Source organism: Trachemys scripta, chromosome 12, assembly GCF_013100865.1.
Source record: "Trachemys scripta elegans isolate TJP31775 chromosome 12, CAS_Tse_1.0, whole genome shotgun sequence".
NCBI lineage: Eukaryota > Metazoa > Chordata > Testudines > Emydidae > Trachemys > Trachemys scripta.
In genome coordinates, this window is record NC_048309.1 from 26,870,468 (window position 1) to 26,889,478 (window position 19,011).

The window sequence follows — 19,011 nt, forward strand, 5'->3', positions numbered from 1 at the left end:
CACAGCAATATCCAAGCGGGCAGCAGGCTAGAGGAGGGTGGCTCTGAATAGGGGTGTGAAAAGCACTGAGGTCCCAGATGACAGTAGCCAGGGAGGAGAGGCCAGATGAGGGAAGATGGAACATCCTGCACCAATTACTGGTGGCTATCCGTCCCTCACAGTGGTGGGGAGCAGCAGTTACAGCAAGAGATGAGAGAACTAGGGCTGTTAAGCGATTAATTGTGCTGTTAAACAATAACAGAATACCATTTATTGAAATATTATTTAAACATTGGTATCTTCTTTGCATTTTGTCAAACCTGCAGTGAAAGTGTTCTTAAAATGAACAACAAGTGCTGGGTCATCATCCGAGACTGCTATAACATGAAATATATGGCAGAATGTGGGTAAAACGGAGCAGGAGACATACAATTCTCCCCCAAGGACTTCAGTCACAAATTTAATTAATGCATTTTTTTTTAAATGAGCATCATCAGCATGGAAGCATGAAGAGGCATATGAATCTTTAGTGTAGCTGGCACATAAATATCTTGCGATACCAGCTACAACAGTGCTATGCGAACACCTGTTCTCCCTTTCCGGTGACATTGTAATTAAGAAGTGGGTAGCATTATCTCCTGTAAATGTAAAGAAACTTGTTTCTCTTAGCGATTGGCTGAACAAGGAGTAGGACTGAGTGGACTTGTAGGCTCTGAAGTTTTACATTGCTTTGTTTTTGAGTGCAGTTATGTAACAAAAAACCCACTACCTTTGTAAGTTGCACTTTCACACTAAAGAGATTGCACTACAGTATTTGTTGAGGTACTATTTCTTTTGTTTATCATTTTTACAGTGCAAATATTTGTAATAAAAATTAATATAAGTGAGCATTGTACACTTTGTATTCTGTGTTGTAATTGAAATCAATATATTTGAAAATGTAGAAAAACAGCCAAAATATTTAATAAATTTCAATTGGTATTCTGTTGTTTAACAGTGTGATCAATCACGATTAATTTTTTTAATCGTGATTAATTTTTTGTGTTAATCCCATGAGTTAACTGCGATTAATTGGCAGCTCTAGAGAGAACCTTAACTTCCCCCTGAAAAAAATATCCCAATATATTTAAATGCAGGCCACCAAGTAGCTCCCAAATCTCCTGGAAAGCAGCTTGGAGTCTTCAGCCTCCACAAGGCAGGTTCAGCTGGTTGTGCTCACTTACTGCTTAGCACTGAGGAGGGGTAGAGAACCAACAGGAGCACAAATACAGCTTCCTCTGGGGACCCCGCCAACAAAGGTTCTGCTATCTGTTAGCCCCAGTATGTCAAACCACAAGTTCCTTCCCTTCACCCCCAAGGGGTTCTCAGCCTCTCTCATATCCACGTTGGAGCTGCCAAGCTCCACCAGTTAGCACAAGTTATCAGAAATTAATCCACGTCTTTATGAGGGGTACCAGGATCTACTTTTAAGGTGCCTGCCGAGAAGCTCTGGTCCCCTATTGAGGGACACAAATCCTGTGACAGGGTTTAGGAAGATGCTACTGGAAAAGGACCGTTTCCTTCCCTAATATGGGAACTTAGATGGAAGCCACTCCTGATTTAGGCCAGATTTGTAAAGACATTTAGGTACCTAACTCCCAGAAGAGCAACAAAGAGCAATCTCAAGTGCAGCTGCGCCAATAATGAATATGAAAGCAAAACCCCAAATGAGAAGAAATAAATTCAGCAGAGCAATTTAGGGGAGATAAAACTGGAAGTGCTGGGTGAAATCAAATGGGAAAAAAAATCAATAAAGGAAAAGGACACAGAGGGGAAATGGGAAGCGGTGAGTGATAAATTAAAGGCCTGCCCAGGGGTTATGATGGCCAGTGAGCAATAAATTAAATAAAACTGGGCAACAGGGATGAGCAAGATAGTGCCAAAAAAAAAATTAATTAAAGGGAAGGGAGGCATATCCGAAGCATAAAACACCGTGGCCTAGAGGATTAGAGAGTGCAGTGAACAAAGGGGCTGAGAACAGTAACTGGAGCCAAGGTAGAGGATGAAAAGGCTGTGACTGCAGACATGGGTCTGATAATAATACAGACGTGTTTTCAAGCATATGAGAAGCAAGAGGCCATTGAAGGAGTCCTGAGGTATGTCCGAGTAGGCCAAGGCATTGATTGACAGGGGAGGTAGAAGCTAGGGTGGGTCAGAACATGGAATTCTCAAATTAAAAGAAAAATCATTCCGCATCGGTCTGAAGTTCTCATTAAAACTAATGGCAAGGACATTCCACTTCAATTGTTTTCTAAATGAATTTGATGAGGTTCCCTGAGCGGCCGGCAGCTCCCACAGTCTCTCAGTGGGTTATCAAGCTGGGGGCCTGGCAACTCTGACATCCCCTGCTCAAGCTGGGGCTCTGAGCACACCCGCTGGATCTGGCCCTGCAGGTGAGATAGTCAGGAGAACGCCTAATTTGAGAATCTCACTGGTGGTTAGGCACAAGTCATGGCTCTGAGAGGCTCATTAGCTGTGAGGCAGTGTCAGGACCTTAGGCACCTTTGCGCACCCCAGCCAGCAGAAATGTAGGCACCTCCTGGGTTAGGCAGCAGCTGAGCAGTGAGCTAAGTGTTGTCAGATGCTACCGGTGTGGTGCTCTGCTTTCTCCTATTTTGATATCACTCGGCTGCGTGCGTGTGTTCCCTCTGTGTGCTGTCCCAGCTCTGCAGATAGCTGACACAGCAAACCCGACAAGAACCCCCAATAACCACAGAGTCTAGTAAGGTACGAAGGCACCTCGGCCAGGTTTATTGCGACCCTGACACAATTGCAGTTCCCCGCCGATTACTTAGTCTACTGGGCATACTACGAGAAAGTCCCTCTCGGCAATGGACTCAGCTCAGTCAGTGGCAGGACTTTCCACTGCCCCCTCGGCCGGACAAAGACACCACCCCAGGGATACATTCTTACACACAAACAAGTTACACATCACTCCTGACATACTGAGGTGCAACCCCTTACGTAGTAAGGTGCTGCCTCTCACCTTGTACATGTTGGTTCAATCAAAACAACTCTATCCATCATCTGACCCTTTTGCCCCTGTCATTGGGATGGGTCGGCCTGTTCCATGTTATCTGTGGAATGTTCCTGTATGGTATGTGTTGGTATCGTGTTTATACTTTACTTTGCTAGGTGAATATATGTTTATGCAACATCAGCCCTTTTCCTGCCAGCTTCTGTGAGCAGGGCCTGCCTCTGGCTCACAGCTTAACTTTGCTTTATGTTAGTGAAGTCTTAACCATTACTCTAGTTCAGGCCTCAGGCCTCATACTGGGCCTTTATCAGGGCCTTCACTTACTACACTAAGGATGTCAGTGATGCCTGAATGTTGGATGGAGGCACCTAAAAAGGCCCTTAGAGTCACCATTGTGAATCTGGCCCTTGGTGATCTGCAGGCTATCACCTGATCTGTGACTTCAGACCCATCCCAGGGGAGGCAGCTAATTAGTCACAGGTGGAGGCTAAACACAATTCCCTTAAAGGGCCAGCTAATCCTGTGACAGAGAGGATAACAAGAAGCTTGTCAGCTTTGCAAAGAACAGAACAAAAACATTCTCAATACCTGATCTTTGCACTGAAAGGTTTTTTTGTTTTAAAATTAGAGACTCATCCTATCTTTGCAGCCATTAGCGATAGCACTGGCATAAACCAGCTGGTAAAGGGGAAAGTACACATACAGAATAATGTTTAGAATTAAAAAAAACCCTCATTTTATTTATGCTACCTCTCTGGAAGCTTGAATACAGCTCGGCTTCCTTGCTAAAGCATCTCTTCCTTACTGGCTCTTGTATGCTGGTGTGTTTTTGTAGCATTACTCATGAACATGGACTAGTATACACTGTTGTGTTATCATGGAGTCGCTCGTGAGCACTGCACCACATTTGCTGGATTATTAATCAAGAGTTGCACTTGAACACTGACTAGTGGATGATGGTGTGTTATTATAGATGTGGTTGTGATCCCTGTACTTCATCTGCTGTTTTGTATTTGTAGGGTTGCTCATCATAAGCACTAGGGATGCAACTTGTAGAAAAAGAGCAGTGAATCATTTGTTGGAGGGAAATACTTCCCATACAAAGAATTGCCAGGACTTTGGAATCACATACAAACCTAAGACTGAACAAAATTTGGAACCTGTCCACCTTGACAACATCACTCTTAAATTAATCATCTGTCTCAGTGTTCACAAAGGAGAGTGGGAAACAGATGCTAGGAAAAAAGATGCACGCCCCAGAAGAGAGGAGAAAAAATACTAAAGGAATTCAAAGCCAACCCAGAACAGGTGATCGAGCAATTAGACTGGCCCCAGGCTGGCCAAATTAAATTAAGCAGAATTTCTTTAAATTGAGAGCAGGCTCTGTATGGAGACACACTAACAATGGTTGCAAAGAGCCGTTAGGAGCATGTTTTGAGACGCATTGTGGTTTTGATCTAAAGTCCATACAAGTCAATTAAAAGACTTCTATGAATGTCAGCAGGCTGTGAATCAGGCTCTAGATGAGCTCTTATCGGAGAAATACTATGGGCTCAGAGTAAATATTAATTCAACATAAAGCAGAGAAAGCTACATGGGTTCCCCAACCTTTCTTCCCTAACAACCTTCTCTGACTTCACTTGAAATCAGGTTATAAGTGACTGTCTCAATGACCATTTATTTTGCATTACACATCATAGGAAGCAATCCCTGCCTTGCCGACCTCACAGTCTAAACAGACAAGGTAAATGATGGATCACCACCCCTGTTTACAGATGGGGAACTGAGGCACAGAGAGACGAACAGCCCCGTTCAGTAAAACGCACGCTTCACTTTAAAAGCGCTTTGCTGAGTCGGGTTCTGCATGACTTGTTCAAGGTCACTAAGGTATTCTGAGGCAGATGCCGGAAGTTGAACGTAGATCTCCCGTTCAGTGGCTTACCTGCAAGACTACCCTTCCTAATTTTCTTAACAGCCACCGACTAAGCCTGTAACTGAAAATCCTGGTGTGTTTTTCTGCCTCTTACATCATCCTCAGAAATAAGGATTCGGCAGCTGAGAAATAGCTGACCACTTTGTCAATGGTGCATGAGTTCTCCTCACTCTCTTAGATGGTGTTATAGATTACTAACATCCATGAACATTTGCTCCTATCCATACAATAAGCAGATGTGACTCTAAAGTCACACAGGCAGCAGATCTGTTCCGTGAGAAGATGTTCTTTTTAAAGTTACTTTTTTGACCATAACAACACTTTAAACTTTGGCAATTTAGAACAGTCTCATTCCTTTAATTTCTAGCCTCTCCGACTATAAATACTCATTGTTCAATAATAGGACATTAACAAGACCTTTAAATTAGACGTTGCCACATATATTATAATCCAACTCCAGAGAGCTGCAAGAGAGGAGTTGGTAATTAGAGGGATATTTCCACTCTTGACCTGTAGCGACTGCCAGCTAACTTTAGTATCTTTGAATATGAAATGTTTTTTCAAGTGATTTCATGTGAGGTCTCTGGTATTTCCTGCTTCTGGCTGGTTCAAAAGAAATTTGGATCCAATATATATGACCACTATGTGGCTATGCATGCGAAAATGAGAGCACCAAGTATCTAGCTCACTGTCGCCCTCTCCCTGCCATGTATAGCATTGCACTAAAGCCAAGGGTCCTGGTTTAACAGTACCTTGTGGCCTCTTTGCACCATTTAGGCTCTAAGGCTCTGCCAGCCCTGCACTGCTTATGCAGCCTCCCCAAGAGCAGGTACGAGTGGGAGTAGATGTCACCAGGTTGATTTTATGCCCTAGTGGTTCTGCGGTCCTGAAATGGCCTGTAGGGGTATTAACCTCAGCACTGCATGTTAGGGCAGCCCTATCCTGCATGGTGGCTCAAAGCCACCTCTCCTTTGTCGTTGTGCCAGAGCAGGGATTAATTCAGTCCTAGGAGTGTTAAGATGTGGTTCTTTGCTTCCCTCTGAATCCTTAATTATTGGTCAGGAAACAGGTGTATGGGGACCAAGGGTGCTTCTCACTTAGTGTGAGACCTTTCTCAATATTGAGGGGATATATAGGCTGCACCCACCCACCCCCAGGAACTCACAGTTATACAATGCAATCCCCTTTCAGGGCAAGGGAATTTTAAGGCACCAAAGCTGTAAACATAAAGAGATCTATGCTCTCCCTTTGACATGGGTACATAGCTTCCAGCAACATTCCTGGCGGAGAAATATGCTCATCATGGGGGAACTAGGCCCCATCAAATATACCAATTATTCCTCCAAGCAGGTTCTCTTTATTATTATTCATTATTATGATAGTCATGCTTAAGAAGAAATCAGGGCCCTGTTGTGCTAGGCTCTGTATAGGTATATCATAAAGAAGAGAGTCCCTGCATGTAAGACAGAAGAACAACATATAAGAACTGCCATATTGATTCAGACCAATGGTCCATCTTGCCAGGTATCCTGTCTCTGATAGTGACCTGTACCAGAGCTTTGGGGGAGTGTACAGAACAGAGCAATTATGAAATGATCTTCCCTTGCCTTCCACTCCTGGATTCTGGTAGTCAAAGATCTAGGGTCATCCTGAGCATGGGGTTGCCTCCCTGACCATCTTGACTAATAGCCACTGATGGACCTATCTTCCATGAACTTATCCAGTGCTTTTTTGAACCCAGTTATACTTTTGGCCATCACAACATCCCATGTCAATGAGTTCCACAGGTTGGTTGTGCACTGTGTGAAAAAGTACTTCTGCTTGTTTGCATTAAACCTGCTGCCTATTAATTTAATCAGGTAACCCTTGATTTTTGTATTGTGGGAAAGGATAAATAACATGTCTCTCTTCACTTTTTCCACACAATTCATGAACTGATATTCTTCTATCATATCTCCCCTGAGTCGTCTTTTTTCTAAGCTGAACAAATCTAATCCTTTTAGTTTCTCCTTATGTGTAAGCCATTCCATACTCTTGATTATTTTTTTTTGCCCTTCTCTGAGCCTTTTCCTGTTCCACTATATTCAAGGTGTGGGTGCACCATGGATTTGTATAGTGGTATTATGATATCTTCTGTCTTATTTTCTCTCCCTTTCCTAATAGTTCCTATGATTCTATTAGGGTTTTTGCCTGCTGCTGCACATTGAGTGGAAGTTTTCAGAGAACTATCCACAGTGACGCCAAGATCTTTTTCTTGAGTGGCAACAGCTAATTTAGATCAGACAGAATGGGATGGGGGAGTAGATCAGGAGGATGAGTTAACAATAGAACCGACAGGAAAGCTGAAATCACAGCTTGACACTTGCCTGACCAATGCCAGACAAGAGTGATTCATAGGCATCCTGGCAGAGGTAGGTTTTAATTAGTGATTTACAAGAGGATGAGGTGGCAGCTTTACCAGTTTTGGTGGGGAGTTTTCTCTACACACAGGGGGCAGAATGGGACATCAGCGAAGGCTCTTTTTCTCTCTCTTCCCCCACTCCAGAAGCGGGCTAGAACAGCTATTTGTCTGTGACAAAGAATCTGCATTTTCTTTCCTATCAAGTTTGCCTCCCAAGGCCAAATCGAAGCCCCAGATCTGTCCCTGAAGATTAGGCACAACATTGTGAATTCAGTCTCACTGGATCTCTGACCTTGGTTACTAAGGTACCTTTCACTCTTGTAATGAAAACAAAAGGACATGGTATGGGAAGAACAAACAATCCCCACCCTCACTGCCTCCCAAAAGCCCAGGGGTGTGTGAATGCTAACATACTGAAGACATTGAGGTACATAGTGCAAAGGAATCGCAACCTGAAATTTCCAGATAGCGTAACATTTCATATGCTAGTGCCCTTTCTGTGCTGTCACATCCCAGCCTCGGAAAGGTCAGTGCCTGATGGAACAATCATGTACAATAATGGGATGCTGCAGAACAGAGATGGCAAAAGGAGCAACTTCCCAGCTAATTCTTTCAAATCCAAAATTTCAAATCTGGCAGGAAGCCAACGTCAAGCCTGGTTTTTCACTGGTGAAAGAGTCTGTCCATCTGCTTGTCTGCCCCTCTCTGCTCACTACCAAACCATATTGCGCTCCTTAATTTCCTAGGCTCACATGTCATGTTCGATGCATCAGACAGGGTTATGCGCGTCACATCCCATCATACACACTGCAACGCCGTCTCGCGAATGAGTCAGATGAAAGATGCATACAATGGGATACACAAAGAGAGAGAGAAATTATTTATTTTAGGGGATTTTGTTTTTTAATTTGTAGCTCATGATCAGAAAAGGGCCCCCCAAGGCTATTTCCCTTTGCTCTCTGAGATGCCTTATGCCAGGGATCGGCAACCTTTGGCACGCGGTCCGCCAGGTTAAGCCCCCAGTGGGCCAATTTGTTTATCTGCCGCGTCCACAGGTTCGGCTGATCGTGGTTCCCACGGGCCGAGGGATGTGCTGGCCGCGACTTCCCGCAGCCCCTATTGGCCTAGAGCGGCGAACCGTGGCCAGTGGGAGCTGCGATCAGCCGAACCTGTGGACGCGGCAGATAAACAAACTGGCCCAGCCTGCCAGGGGGCTTACCCTGGCAGGTCGCATGCCAAAGGTTGCAGATCCCTGCCTTACGCCTTACTACCCCAAGCTGTTGTATCTACTCAGAGCGACAGTCATGGTGCTGCCTCTCCAATTAGGAGGTTGCCTATTTCAGGCACTTATTCGGTCCTATTAGCATAGTATCTGAGTACCTCACAATTCTGTGGGTTTAGCTTCACAACATCCCTCTGAGAGAGGGAAGAAGAGAGATAAGCCATTTTACAGAGGGAGAATTGAAGCCCAGGGAGATTAAGGCCCAGATCCACAAAGGTTCTTAGGCTTCTAACATCCTTTGGATCTTTGTGGATCTGGGCCTAAGTGACTTGCTCAAGGTCATAGAGAAAGTCCAGGGCAGAGGAAGAACTCAAAGCCAAGTCTCTAGCTAACACAGTCTCTAGCTAACACCCTAACCAGTAGGCCAACCTTCCTCTCTGTAACATGCAGCCTTCTGTGGAGAGGGCTGTGAATGATTCCTCAAAGCTGATAGGAGAGGCAGTAAATGCTTTGCACATGGTTCCTGCTCTTGTATTTGGCCTTCTTCCATCAGAATGATTTACGGCCTGCCATCTCAGATCAGACCAGTAGGCAGTACAGTACATTATCCTGGCACCAGCAACGGTCAGTACTTGATGTTTCAGGGGGAGTGAAACCAGAGGTGTAATGCTATACCAAGAGAGAGAGAAATCCCTCTTAAGCCCAGTGGCCATCAGCTATGTCCTGACGGATGGCCAGCTACTAAACAGGGGGAATACTGGGGGGGAGGGGAAAATCTGATTGTTCGTTTTACATCTGTACAAACTGACTGCAGTTGTGTTCCATTTCCATGAACTTGCATGTGATTGAAATACACTCTCATGAATGCTCCCAGAAAGAGAATCTTGAAGCTTGCCCACTTCAGCGTTCCTGGGAAATAGGTTTTAAACTCACTTGCCACAAACATTTGCACCTGAAACTTGGATATAAAGAGTTATGCTTATCTTAGGGTGCAGAACAATAGCGTGAGTTGCGTGATCACTTCTCAACTGAGAAGCACAGCTGATTTCCAACAGCAAGTAATGGAATAAAACTGAAAAAAATGTTTCATCAGAGAATTTTATTGAATAAGTGTAACAGTGCTCTCTAGCCTGGAGTCAGGCTAGCCACTGCCTCAGTTTCCCCTCACTCAGTTTGATTCTCCCAATGATGGTGGTAGTGAATGTTTAGAGCAGCCACTAGGGGATGTAGAGCAAGGAGCAAGAGTCTGTGTAGACAGGAAATAAAGACAGTCTTACTTTAACCCCAGCCAGGATGTGCCAGGTCTCTAATCTCTACTCCCACCTTCACGGGAAGGACTTACTGTCATGCCCAAATCTCTTTCATTGTACTCCCCTGTCTGTGTGTATCTGCTGTCTCCTGTCTTACACCTAGGGTATGTCTATACTTAAACAGTTTCAGCAGCACAGCTGCGCCGTTGTAGCACTTCAAGGTAGACCAGCGATACTCAGACCTCAGTGGTTTAGGAGACAAATTAGTGATCAACATTACCTGAAAGAGCCACAGCAGTGTGAATTCATTGTTTCATTTACTATAGTGCTATATATAGATGTTATTCTCACAGTAAAGACATTAATAACTTAGTGGAAGTTGATAACTTAATTGATTAATAACATAATAAAAGCATCCTGATTGGTTAATAACTTGGATTGGTTAATAATCACACCATGTTTTAATATCATGCGCTGCAAAAAGGAGACACATTAAAGAGCCACTTGTGGCTCACGAGCGTCAGTCTGAGTATCACTGGTGTAGATGCTACCTACACTGCTGGGAGGTTCTCCTGTCAGCGTAGGTAATCCACAGTAATCACTGGTCAATCTAGCGCCGTCTACATGGTAGGCTTAACTATGCCACTCAGGGGGTGGATTTTTCATACCCCTGAGAGTCAGTTATTCTGACCTAATTCTAGTGTAGATAGGCCTTAGATTGCAAGCTTCTTGGGGCAGAAACCGGTCTTTCTGCTCTATGTTTGTACAGCAGCTACCACAATGGGATCCAGGTCATAAGGAGGGCTCCTAGGCAGTACAGTAATACAAATGATAATCTTTTCAGACATAGTTTATCCTTCCAACGTAATATTTAAGCAAAACATAAGCAGTTCCTCTGCTCATCCTGGGTCACTGCTCCCAGAGGCTTTCCCCTTGGCCTCTCGGGGTATGTCTATGCTGCAATTAAAATCCTGCGGCTGACCCATGCCTGCTGACTTGGGCTCCCGGGGCTCAGGCTGCGGGACTGTTTAATTGCAGTGTAGATCTTTGGGCTCAGTCTACAGCCCAAGCTCTGGGACCCTCCCACCTCGCAGGGTCCTAGAGTCCAGGCTCCAGCCTGAGCCCAGAAATCTAGACTGCAGTGAAACAGCCTTTTAGCCCGAGCCCCAGGAGCCCAAGTCAGCAGGCATGGGTCAGCCGCAGTCATCTAACTGCAGTGTAGACAGACCCTTTCAGTGGTGACTGGAGGACACCTCCTTCACTTCAATCCCCCTGCATCAGGGCCTACGGCAAGAACCATCTCCCTGCTGCAGCTCTCGCTCTCTCCTGAACTTTCTCACACCTGTATAGGGATCACCCAGCCCCTTCCCAGCGGAGTCTAATAATCAAACTGGGCTGGCCCTTAAAAGGGGCAGGCCACTCCATTACAATGAGTCATGTTGATGAGATAGCGATTGGCAGACATTATGTGTAAAGAAAAAGACCTAATTCACCAAATAAATGATTCAGTATGAATTAATCACTCAGCTCTAACAATAACAAATGTTTTTTATTGGTCATGGTAAAATTAACGAACCTATTTATAAGTCTGCTATAGAACGTAAGCCCAGATCCAGCAAGGTACTTAAGCATATGTATAACTATGCTCGAGTGTTACCATTGACTCCGTGGCCCATTTAGGTGCCTAACTCCCACCAAAATCAATTGGAGTTGGGTGCCTAAATAACTTAGGGGATATGGGCCCACATGCTTCAAGTTGAGGTGCTTCAGTTGAATCGGGACTTTAGTTCTCAAAGTGCAAGTATTGTAATCCACAGGCTCACAACATGCAATGTGAAAAAATATTTCCTTTTCTGTGGGACGCTCGCTTTCCACTAACTGCACTGAACGAGCTGTTATTCTTGTATGCAAAGAAATGACTGAATTCTCCAACTTTCCCTTTCCGGGCTAAATAAGCAGTTATAAGGCTGAGAGTCTGAAGGTTGTTCCCAGCTAGAGCTTCCAGCGTGGCATTGTCATTAGATCTATTTCCAGGTATGTAAAACATACCAGTTTCCTGAGTGTTTTAGTGGAGAGGATGAGAACCTGGAGATGAAATTATGCTTTGTTTAAAAACATAGCCAAGTAAGATAATGAGCTCTATCGGTTAAAAAGATTCAGGGCACAATTGTGCTACAACCATCCTTTTGTAACCGGTTGATTGGGCATTGAATTGCTCGTGGTAGTTTTAACCGGAGCTGAGTAGATAACCACCCATTCAGAGATCTTTGAATCTTTGCCCATTGAGGCTATTATAATCATTTAATTGGAATCTCTCTCTGTCCACCTTTCACTAAGTCACAATGAGCACAGCAGTGCAAGCGTGGCAGCCATAGTCACATAAGGGTTCCCTCAATAGAAATTTCTTTGTAGCTAAAGTCAATGAAGAATGGAAGATTTAACACATCAGAGCTTGTCTCTGAGTTGAAAACTTGATGCCATGTCAGTCCTGTTTAGATTCAAATTCAAAGCCAAGCAAGCTAGTCTATGCATAGGCAGAACATATGTGGGAGACAAGGAAAAATAGGGGCTTTCACACTTGAGAAATATGGAGCTGACTGAAATCTGGATCTGAATTTTGCATATGGATTCTCCTTTCCTTACAGGAGCCAAACTATATCTAATAATCCCTTACTCTGGTTTGCTTTGGGTCCAGCCGAGCAAATTAACAAGAGTTTCGTTGCCAATGACATAGTCTTTTATTCTGGTTCTAAACTTGTCTGATCTAAAGTAAGTCTGCACTGATAATGCTCCTGGCACAGGTTTTCCAAACCACTGTATTGTTCATCTTGGTTTTCTCGTTCACCAGCCGTAGTCCACAGCCTGTTTTTCACTGAACAAACACAAATCTATTTCAGGTGCAACCTATTCCAAGTGAATTACCTGCCTGAGAACAGCATCCACTGTATAGTCTAAGAACAATGCAGACCTTGTTAGCTAATTCTTTTCAGCTCAAACAGCTGCAGGCAATCCTTGGACTGGGCCCACCTGGAAAGGATTCCAGCTGTGTTCTTGCCTTTATGTTTTTTAGGTACAGATTAAAGGGCTCTCAGCAGTTGAAGAACAAAACTTTCTATTTTCCACAGCCTACGATGAAAAGTCAGCTAAGCTGCCCTGCCAGGTCCTCTTGACTGATCCAGGGGATTATTTTTTAAAAGGAGCTGATTTTCTATGCCAGTTTCCCCCTGCCTCTGGAGTCCACACTTTATTGATTCATGCATAAAGTGCAGCGTGCGTGTGAGATGCTGATTGTTCACTGAGAATTTATTAGGATCATTAACAAACTACACAGAGAACTCAGCTTGTAGGTAACTGGATCCCACAGTGTCCTGAGTTGAGGCATTTTCCAACATAAATTCCTGTTGTCTATTAACAGGGCTTCTCCACAGCATGCGACAAATAGGGGGCACCACTCTTTCTATCCTGACTGATGAGCTTGTCCCAAGTGTCACAGGAAATTAGACTCGGGTTCCTTAGAATTCTGATGAAATAAGCATCTGAATTAAGATTGACACGTGAGGCATTGATAAATATATAGACTGACAAGCAGACAGCACCCGCTCCGCAAAACAGGAGTGAACTCTAAATTTCCCCGGGTGTTTTTTGCATTTTATTTCAGTGTTTTAAAAAAGCCAAGAGGTTATTTTCTACTTTAACTTGAAAGAAAAAATCAGGGAAAATCCCAATCTCAGCCCACTCAATACTGGTCTTGAAAAAGCCATTTGAAAGAGGACCAACTCCTTCTCACCACCCAGGGCTAGTCAGGCGTGAGCCTTACAGACTACACTAGAGCATGCAGACTGACTGCAGTCTTCTTCGTATTTAAGCTTCCAGGGGCTAGCTCCTTGGCAGGCTGATCAAGGTGATGTGAGAGAAGACTGGAAGAGGATTGAGGGGATTTCTTTAGAATTGGATCCTGCTAAGGTCAGACTCTAATATTCAGAAAGAAAGTGAAATAGTCCCATTTGGTTTCCCCAGAGTAGGGCTTTGAAATCAAAGTGTGTGTGTGTGTGTGTGTGTGTGTTCTCTCAGCTCTGCCAAACCAGCCACACTGTGCTGTTCAACCACAGCAGCAACTGAAGCTCCATACCAGTCCTTGCTTGCATCACATTTGAAGTGAGGAAAAGTAAACTGGGGCAGAATTTGGCCCAGTGCATGTGTTTCTTAATAAGACATGAATAGGCCAAATTCTAAGGTTTATGGCAGTGTAATTAACATGCTAATAAGTGGATGTAACTGTCCAACACTGAAATGGAGACTCCCCTAAGAGTCAATTTGAGTCCAAGTTAAGGCCTTACACATCATCTCTCAGTTCCGCTCAGTATCTTTGACTCGGGTGTGGATTGGTATACCATTGGAAATGCCATCAAGGTTGTTATTAGTAGAAATGGGTGAAACAGTTCCAATAAATAATACTGATATTGTGCAATGGGACTGCCCCTTCCATCGGAGAATCCCAAAGCTCTTCACAAACATTAGATAATTCAATGTCATAGCACCTCTGCATGCCTCCTCCTTCAACCTGTTCTTGGTAGGCATCCATGCTCAAATACCACCAGCTATTTAAGGCTCTCACCCTGATGCAGTAAGTGAGCAGGTGATTTCCTCTTTGCTGTGGTGGGCCACAGGCTCTGCAACCTCGTTTCTCACTTGCTATCCAGCCATCTCCCTACTTTCAATAAACTTCACAACAGCAGAGAAGTCCCAAACCAAAATCCCAACTCGAATATGCTGAAATCTGGACCTGAATTTTTAATATGGCTGCATCTGATCTTACAATGAAACAATTGGGGACTTCAAAATCTGGATCCAAATTCTGCTGCTAGAGCCAAAACATTTTCCCACAAAGGTACCATTCACAGGACCACTATGGATCCCCCAGATTTCTGTGCCGTCCTCAGATGTGCCAGCAACCTCTAACTAAAAGCCAGCACACAGTCAATCTGCACAAACTATTTCAAGCACATGCCTTCCCACTTTAAAACCATGCTGTAATGGAACTCCACAGGGGAAGGAGAGAACATCATGCTGCTGTAGGGCAGGGGTTCTCAAACTGGGGGTCAGGATCCCTCAGGGAGTCGCGAGGTTATTACTTGGGGGGTTGGGAGCTGTCAGCCTCCACCCTAAACCCCGCTTTGCATCCAGCATTTATAATGGGGTTATATATATTAAAAAGTGTTTTTACTGAATAAGGGGAGGGGGGGTTACACTCAGAGGTTTGCTATGTGAAAGGGGTCACCAGTGCAAAAGTTTGAGAACTACTGCTGTAGGGCATTTGGCGCTTGATGCTACACTCTTTGAAGTCAATGGCAAAGCTCACGTTGACTTTTACAGTGCAAGGTCAGGGCCTAGAGCATTTCATGAGTGCTATAGAGTTAATCTGAATAAATAAAATAAAAGGGGGCCTGATTCCTGACTTTTAGCACAACCCTGAGCAAGGAGCGCTATGGATGGTGTGCAGCCCCTGGAGTCCCTGAGCCTCAGATACGCTCCTTGAGATGCAACTTCCATCCTTCTCCCTCCCAACTCCCACTGGGGATAGTAATTTACTGCTGGACTGTACCAATATTAAATCACAATGCACCCTGCCTGCTCAGCTGTTTGGTGGCAAGCTCGGGGAGTGGAATGGTGGTACTGGGGACTCTGCCTTTAGGGCTGAGCATCCCAGGCAGAGTCTGGGCAGAAGCTCTTCTTGTTGTGCACAGTTGGTTGGAAATGAATGCAGAATAAAGCAGATCTTGGAAGTACCATAAGCAGCGAGGCTCAGGTCCTCAGAAGTATTTAGGCTCCTAACCAGGGCCACTGAGAGGTTTTGGGGACCCAGGGCAAAATCTGAAACTGAAAATATTACCACTGAAGGGAGGCCCTGCAGGGGAGGGGTTTTGAGAGCGAGCCCACTATGCACTCCCTCACAATGGTAGCTTGGCTCCTGTGCTACTGGGCTGGGCCCGGCTCCCCACTCCAAACGTCACAACCTGGTGTGCTGAATCACAACACTGCTCAGGCTTGGGGCCCTCTCAAACGGGTGGTCCAAGGCAAACTGCCCCCTGGTTATTCTGCTCCTGACTTCCATCTATCTGAGCCTGAGTGATCACCGAACATCGCAAGAACCAAGACTCCACCCATCCCCTACTGCACCCACCCACCTGCTCTGGGGAAGGAGTGTGCAGAAGAGGAACCCTGCACATCCAGACCCCAAAATTGGGTAGACTGCATAAGGGCATACGGGGGGGTGCTTACTCCCTTCTGCAGATGAGTGGTATGAGTCACAATCCAGCCCTAAATGGTGGTGCCATATTTTTAGGACTGATCCCATTGTCCTCCTTCATGGTGTTAGTCAGATAAGACTAAGGGACAGTAAGAGGAATTAGTTGTTAATTCTGCCACTAACTGAATTATTACTTCCTTAACCCCCCAAAGAGCTAAAGAAAATACCGAAATATGTTCTGTTTTCACCAGCTTTATAAGTGTGCTCAGGTAATGGCACCGTACCTTGGGACAGTAGAAAGCCTAAGACCCACCCCCCAAAACAAAATCCAAATCCTTTGTTTTTTCTGCAGAGGACTTTGACCTCTAACCCTAGGGAACAATGAGAACAATTCTAAGACAAGAAGTTGTCCTGGGGAATTTCAATCTTCAGCGGGATGAAATAGGAAATGTGACAAACATTGACCTTCATAGGTACATGGTGGAATCTCCAAAAACACTCAGTACTGGATTAACTCTGGTCCCACTGTAGTCAATAGTGAGCACTTTGAAAATCCAGCTCTCCATTGTATATTTCATATAAAATCAGATCGCGAATTAGGTGTTAAGAAACAGCCCTCAAACTTAAATATTTCCAATTAATCGTCTGCTTCCGTCTTCTCTCATAATTTGTGTTATCCAAGTTCAGATTCCCCATGCCCTCCTAGCAGACAGAATTATATATGCTTAGAATTATGTTTTTTGAAAGCGTATGGGGAATCTGAACTTGGATAATATAAATTTTGAGAGAAGGCAGGGCAAAAGAAGATTAGTCTGAAATATTTTAGGGCTAGGGCTATTTCTAAACATGAATCATGATCTTATTACATATGAAATCTCCCCACCTTGATTCCAGAACCAGAAATAACTACACATTAGTCAAGTTATTCAGCCAAAAGGCACCTAGCTAAGGTACTGTTATGGTTTCCATTACCAGAACACATGAGCATTTTAATCTATCTAACCTCCCAAACACCTCAAGTACAGAAGCATTATGAGTTCCTCTTTGGAGGTGCAGAACTGTGACATAGACAGGAAGTTTGTGACAGAGCAGTGAGTTGAACCCAGGTCGCCAGCATGCCAGCCCAGGCTCTAACCACCTCCCATCTTCCATCAGTACCTGTAAGTTCTCCTGCCTAGGGCCTGTCTCATCCATCTTTGTATGGCAGTCAATACAAGGGCAACCCCATGTTAATTGGAATGTTTGGGCGTTACCATAATATACATTATTATTATGTGCTGTAGACACTGCAGAATATACCATTGGACTCGGCCAACCTTTATCCTATCTGTGCTCTTTTGTCCTCAAGAGAACCACATAATTTGTTTTATTTATTTTGAATTTTCTGAGGGTGATTTTGATTATTTGTTGGTTTTTGCTTATTTTTCCATTATGCATTGCATGGCACCACAAGAACCTGGAGACTGCATCATTAATACCCCCAGTTTATAGACAGAAGGGCACAGAAAGATTGAGTGATCTCCCCAAGATCACACAGGGAAACAGTGGCAGAGCCAGTAACAGCACATTGGGATCCTAACAACTTGACAATTGTCCTCTAGCTGCATGTGGGAAGCACAACTCCGCCCTTGTTAGTCTGACTTGTGGAAGTGATGTCACAATATCAGACAATGTGTGTTGATAAAAATTAAATGGGGACAGATTGAAACACACTCCCCAACTTCCCATCAGACACACCCAAAACTGAACAGCCATCCAGCATCAACACTGTGATATCATATCAGCTGATTATAATCACGTAGAGTGAAACAGAGAACTGGGTAGGTGGAGAGTACCTGCCAGCCGCCAACAGGCCAAAGTACAAAGCACTTGCCCGTCTCTTGTTGAAAAGTTAAAGTTGCAAAGTGAGCCTTATAGATAGCAACTGACAGCCCAGGAGTGGATATTAGGCTAAATTCACTCTAAAGGCTTTGCTCAGTGCTTCCATTCCTCAAGTGCTGAAGTCGTGTTCTCGTGGTTTATGACATCAGTGGAGCCCTGGGAGTGAATTACAGCTTTGTAGTCACTCCAAATACATCTGTTATCCTACTGCACATTCCTTTCCTTGACAAAGCTCCCATAGGCCCAGAAGGATAATTCGTCCGTACAGTTAAGCTTTTCTTGACTCCATCACGCAACTCCACTAACTCTTATGTTGAAATCACACAACCTCAGCCACAAGTCCTACAATAATCAGTAACCAAAATATCTCAATGCCAGCTGCAGGCAGAGTCTGCTACATACATTGACATTTCCCCCCCCACCTGCCCCCGCATGTCTTTTCCAAATAAGAAAACACGTTACACCCCTTCTTTCCCTCGCCCACTCGGGTGCTAAGAAGGTCACTGGCAGGCCACAGCTTATAGTGCTATGGAGTGCTGTACTAATCCTGAAAGGACAGGAACAGCCCTGGCTGATAACTGACCTGAACAAGTGATTAGAGTCTGGATTAATTTGCGATTAGACCCCGGGATGGAGCTCACAGGCACTATTGGTTTCTGAGAGGGGAGATCTATAGTTTCGTTCATCCACTCTCACCTGAGAAACAAACACTGGCAGTACGAGAACTATTCCAATCCACACAACCAGCTAATGGACATTTTCACAACCAGTTCTGATTGCCAGAACAACAGGTATTCTGGGACCTTTTCTGGATCGCCAGAATAATGGGTATTTTCACAACATTTTCTGGACGCTCCAAATAACGAGCATTTTCACTGCCCTTCCTGGATTGCCAGAATAATGGCATTTTCATGAGCCTGTCTAGAAGAAACTTTTATTTCACTAGCTCTGAATGCTCTTTGGGGAGTGAGAAATGAAAGAGACACAAGCCTCTGCAGCAGAACTGCCAACCTTCCCACAGAGTTCAGGAACTCAGCAGGCCGGTGGATGGTAAGGGCTCTGCAGTTCAAAGGTCTGCTGCA

The 19,011-nt window shown here is 44.5% G+C and overlaps 1 protein-coding gene across 6 annotated transcripts in view; it reads right to left on the reverse strand.

Moving 5' to 3' along the window:
* Nucleotides 1-19,011, reverse strand: part of RALY (RALY heterogeneous nuclear ribonucleoprotein) — a 272,388-nt gene that overhangs the window by 167,767 nt on the left and 85,610 nt on the right. The gene's annotated exons all lie outside the window — the stretch shown is intronic.